The sequence below is a fragment of the Fringilla coelebs genome, assembly GCF_963513975.1.
Source record: "Fringilla coelebs genome assembly, chromosome: 1".
NCBI classification, from domain to species: Eukaryota; Metazoa; Chordata; class Aves; order Passeriformes; family Fringillidae; genus Fringilla; species Fringilla coelebs.
This window is the reverse complement of record NC_140028.1, coordinates 108,832,598-108,838,597: the sequence shown is the minus strand read 5'-3', so window position 1 is coordinate 108,838,597 and position 6,000 is coordinate 108,832,598.

Genomic DNA, 6,000 nt, shown 5'->3' with positions numbered 1-6,000 from the left:
CCCAAGTGCAGATGGGGTTGATGTGAAATGTGCTATGAAGGAAAGCGGGGGCTGGCAAGCTCCCCTCAGCATTAAGGAGTGGTGAGCTCTCCCAAGAGCTGTGGGTACCAGGAAGGAGGAGAGTTCCTTCGGTCCCTGGGCTCCCAGTGAACACCCACGAGCAGAGCACCACGTGTTACCTGCCGTGCAGCAGAAAAGCAGTTCCCTGGGACACCAGGCCATGAAATGTCTGTGGCTGGGCAAATACCAGCAAAACTGGGCAAATTTTCTGACTAGGCTGGATTTAGGGGGGTGAGTGGGGAAGACAAGGAATGGCTGGATGGGTTGATTGGAAAGACAGTGCCAGTTGCAAATATGCCATCCACGTTTGACATCTAGCTTGTCAGTACTCTGGTGTCCAGCTGCATGTGAGGATCCCTTGGAATAAATACAACCATCTTCCCACTTACAATATGTAAGTGTGACTCCATTCCTTCAAGGAATTTTCATCTGCCCAAGATCTGACCCAATGTCTTCATTCTGGGTGAAATTAGGCCTTCTTTTACTCTCACACAATACTAGTTCTCTGAAATTGGTTTGCACAGATGTGAGGGAAGAATTTGGCCCACTCTGTTTAATATATAAATATATATATAAAACAAATAGATTTTATTTATATATGCAATCCAGTAAAGGAAATTAAACAGAGTAGGATGCCTAGTAATTTTTTTGTTTTTCAGTCTCCTCCTCCATTGACTGTTCTTGTGTATGTATACAATACATTCCCAGGTTCTGGTTTATGCAGGTATGCGTGTTATGAAATGTCATTAATGGTGGTTGGTCTGCATATTCGTCTAATAAATAATAACTAATATTGTGTATGTAATATCAATACAGAAATGACTAATTTTAATAGAATAACTCTCTGACTTTTGTTCTGTTAGTGTGATTTAAACAAGCCAACAAAGTTTGGAGTAGGTTGTTTTCCTTAAGAGGCATGAAAAGCAACTATTATCGTGTTACAATGTTAAAATATTCAGTCTTCTTTGACAGACAAATGTGTACTGTGTAGGCATTGCAAAAAAAAAAAAAAAACTTAAAAAAAAATCCCACCTGCTCTAAGCATTTGAATTTTTACAAATGTTTATTGTGCCAAATACGTGCAAAGATATAATTTACTGTTTTAAAAAAATCATAAAAGCATATGTTATAGCACACAAAGAATTATTTTGTCATCAGGTGATTTCAATCTTTAGTGTTAATATTTATATTTAGATTAATTTTTATAAATGAAAATATTTTAATGGGTAAAATGAAGACTATATGACCTATTTGATTAAGTCTGAGTGAATATTAAGCTTGCCTTGTTGTTGTTATCTGCATACTCACCAAGAATTATTGTCAAGAGAAATTATAAAAGAGTAAAAGCGATTTATGAAAAGAATGCCTTTTCAACGACTTGATTCATAAAGAAAACCAAAAATTTCTTCTCTGTTGTTTGGATTTATGTGCACTCTGGCCTGGAAGCATGCAGAACCCACAGCCACACACGTGACACCGTCACACCTGGGACCCAGGCATCTCCACAGGGGAGCTGGGGTTTGCTGAGAGCAAGGGCACACGCTCGGTTCACACCTACTCCTCCTCCTCCTCTAGGGCTGGGGTGGGAGGAATCCTGCTAGAAATGTTTGCTGGTGAGTCTTCTCCAAACCATCGAGTCTGTTGGCTGAAATACCATCTCAAGCACAGTTTCTCAGGCAGAATTTCTTGATCTCTCTCTGGGATTGCTACAAATACTGAGCAAGAACCCTGCTGGTAATCTTGGTCTCACACTTCCAAAGTTCCTTGCAATGAATGTCAATCAGAATATTTGTCAGCATATCTTCTCCACCGTAAAAGCATTCAGTCAAATTAGTGTGTTTTAAGTAACACTTTGGGTCAGCAGCTTTGATGAATTATAAATGGAAGTAACTCCCTTATTGTAATAAAAACCCATCCTTTCCTGACAGGCCATTTGCAAAATAAAAAAGAAGGGTTAAAATGTCTGCAATGGTTAATTCAAGCATTATTAAGTTTTGGTAGTAATTCTCACAAAACACAACTAGAAGTGGAAGTCCATTCAACTTTATCCTTTGCAGAATGATTCATGCCCTGGATTTAATCATCAGTTATTACCTAAATTGTAAACTATCTTTTTTGTATATGAGCCATAGATAAAACTGTATTATTCCTGCTAATAGTTATTAATCAAGATGAAACACATTGTAAGTAACACTTCATATAAAAGTAATATAACAAAGTTATATTTACATGAGTAAATAGGGGTATTGAGCTGCGTCTCCAGCCTTATTGATGTGGACTAATGGAGTAGATAGTACATGGCTTGTGATCCTCAAAGAGTGACTTTAGCTGAGTCAGACAGTGTACTTGGAAATAATGACATTGTTTTAAAGGGAATCAGCTCATTCCGGCCCTTGCTCCGTTTGGATTATGGTTTATGATTATATGCAGAAGGCACAAAACTACTCCAAGGACTTCAATTAGCCATTTTTTTTTTTTCTTCAGCAGGAGAAAATACTTATCTTCAATAGGAGCTCCTCTTTGTTCATTAATATATCTTTCCAGCAGTACAGGAAGAATTGTGGAGGGCCAGTGGGTACTTCAGGGAGACATTCTTAAGAGTGGATGTTAACAATCTCTATAAAAGCTACACACAGAGAACCAGCATTTCATGCCATTAATGCAGGTACATTAAAAATTGGTAAGAGCCTTTTTTCTTTCTTCCAACCATTGCTTTTTATTTTTATATATCAACAGCCATTGACTTTGAAATGTGACAGGAAGGTTTCATGATACATTTAACACTGCAGAGTTTAAATCCCAGCCCAAAAGCTGTGTGGGTTTTAGATAAAACTAGCCATGAACAGGATTGGGAGATTGCTGGGGATGCACAATGAAGAAACATTTTTATAAGCAGTGGTGGCACTCAGTGCTGGTGTCCATGCATTGTCCTTTACCTGCACCCTGAACATGTTTCTTTTTGAAGGTACTTGCACAAGGAGCAGAAAGAAGAGCAGCCTGGGATTGCTAGGCAAAAGCAGAACGGTAGGTCTGAGGTACAGGGGAGGACACAATTCAAAGAACAGAGGTTGGGTCGCCACCTTGGGGAACAGAGATCACCAGTCACTGTCCTCTGTGTCCAATGATTTTTGCTCCCACAAAGCATTCAAGATCAAATCCAGGTGTCTGCTCACAGGCCTCACGCTGCCACGGCTGCTTCTCAGCTGCCTCTTCCCAAAGCGACCGATGGGGCGAACACCACGGCCCACGTACCAAAAAAGGTCAATCTCAGGACCTGGAATTCAAAGCATTCTGTGAGGATGTACCACTGCACTCAGAGGCAGTGTTTTCTGACCATCTTGAGGATGTAAGACAGCTTACTTGGAGCCCAGGAGGAAAAAAATAAGGGAAAGACCACAGCCTGACACACAGCTTACTGGTGCCTTTGAGAGTTACTTTCCATGTGTAGAGCCCAAAGGAAGAGGATTCCATTGCAAAACTAATTTTATCCATCTGGGCTGCAACCTGCATTTCTAACATGAGCCAAAGTGCCCATCCAAATTTTCTGCAGTAGGTACCAGGTGCACTATTTCTACAGGCTAACAAATCCACTGGATTGCAGAGGGGGTTCCTACATGAGAGGTAAACATGAAAAGTTAATTCTTGTTCACTTAGGAAGTTGTTTTCATGGATGACTATTTTTTTTCTTTTAAAGCCCTGACACATAACTGATTTTTGTCTACTCTAGTGCAGTTTTGGGGCAGGTCCGCAAAGTTTTATAGTTCTATTTAAAGAATATATTTAAAAGAGTATTTAAAAAGTATTAAAGACTATATATTAAAAGATATAGCAGCAGGGAAATTCTAAAACACACTGGAGATAATGACACCGTAAGGAAATCCCAAATCATTCCAGAGACAGACAACTGTCAGGAATAGGAATTAGTTACAATTTAAGTGCATTATATATCATCCGCATCACATGAAAGTCTCAGTCAATGCAGGAAGAATTTTCCCTGTGCATTTTGATGCTTGAATAGAGGAAAAAAAACACCTTGCCTTTAAATTTCTCTGTAAATACATCTTTTAAGTCTTTCAGCACAATGTTTGACAGCCTTTCTACTCAACAAAATCCAAGAAACTTTCACCTGTGTACCTAAAGCCTGAGGTTCCCAACATCTCTATTCTCTTTAATGAGGAGAAGTGTGTCACTGAGCCAACAACAACTTACTCTCCACAACCCCTCTCTCCCACTCCACCTTCCATCATCAGCCCATACTTCTTGGAGGAAGACGAGATTTCTTGGTGATTTTCTCAAAGATCTTTTGGATTTTGTGCTAGTTTAAGCTTCAGATACATGCTATCATCCCTGAACTGGATAATCTCAGTTCTTCACAGCATCTCTGAATGGAGATACTTCAACCACTTGTATTTGGACTTTCAGAAAATTCACAGTCCCAGACAGAACTGAAGATACCTGTAAAGTGAACTTAAGCTTCTGGGCCATTGCTTTCTTTTTATTACATAGAAATAGTTGTGTAGGTCTACAGAACACAGCTGAAAATTTGGTGCTTAAATATTGGATGTATACTACTTTACATTTTCTTGTCCTTTGTACATTAGTGTCTTCTCTGACATTTATCAAAAATAAGGCTATTTGCCTTGGCTAATTAAGAGCTGTGAGAAGGACATGAGGTTCTGTATATGCACTGACAAGTGCAAATGGAAGCACAGGGCCTCACTCCAAGGTGACACCACAGAAACACCTGCCTGATTTGCTGCTGAACTTTGCCTGACAGCCCAGCCCTGATCCCTCAGTGCAGCACAGACTGTGGGGTCACCCACCATGTCAGGTGAGACTCATACTTACTTCTGTTGTCTATCTGGTGTTTAAATGGCCTGCTCTGTCCCGAGGCAAAGCTGAGCGACACCAAGAGCATCAGGATATAGACAGTGACTAGCTTTAAGTGGTTTGGTGACCACTGGGCACGTGGTGTCCAGGAGATTGGATGCCACATGATGGAGCAGTGATGGGAAGGCTGTAAGGAGAAGAGTGAACATGGGGAACACATGTGAGTTAAAGCTCTCAAGGTGAAGGAATGTGTCAACTTTAACAGTATGTTCCCATCCATCAGAGCCATTTCATGGCTCTAAGTTTTGTGGAACACTCATGCTGGTGATGTCCTGGGCTTTTCTGTTTGAGGGCAAAGGTTATGAAATGGGCCATCTACTGAGGTAAGAAGTGGAGAGTTTTTTTCTCCCCAGCAGTGAAAGCCTTCACAGGGCACTCAAGTCCCAGCCTTGAGTTCACTGCTGATTCTGTATGGTTCTCTGTATGACCACAGCGTTGGCCACCAAAGTGTGTTTTAGCCGCTACCACCAGCATCTTTTCCTTGTTTGTAAAATGTGTCTAACATTTGTGTTCTACATACTCTTTTTACAACTAAATGCATTTCACTATGAATGGCAATGCTGCTCTTGTGCCATTACACCCTTTTTTGCCAGTATGCAAAATTACCATTTCCAGTTACAGTTTCCACTTGTAGATGTCCCAGTCCTGTAAATACACCCAGATGGAACAGAATGAGAAATCCCTCCTAGCTTCCATAGGATGGGCTGAGCAGAACAGAAGGTGCTGAGCTGGGAAAGTTGCATCCAGGAAAGGGAGGGAGCCAGGCTCTGGTTATCACTGTCTCTTGCATTTTGTACAAGCTTCCTCATGGCTGCTCTCCCAGCTGTCACACTAGGACAGTCTGTCTTGTGATATGCAAGGTCTGCCTCTACATTTGACATCCTGGAGCCTCTGCCTATAGAGCAGGAGCCTATTTGCTTAAGCATCTTGTAAGTGATCTAGATATACAGGCACAGAGGCTGTAGGAAAACCTCTCAGCTGTGCCTACACAGCGACTTCTCTTTGTGTATATGTGGAATTTTTCCCCAGTTGCTGCCAAAATTTTAGCCT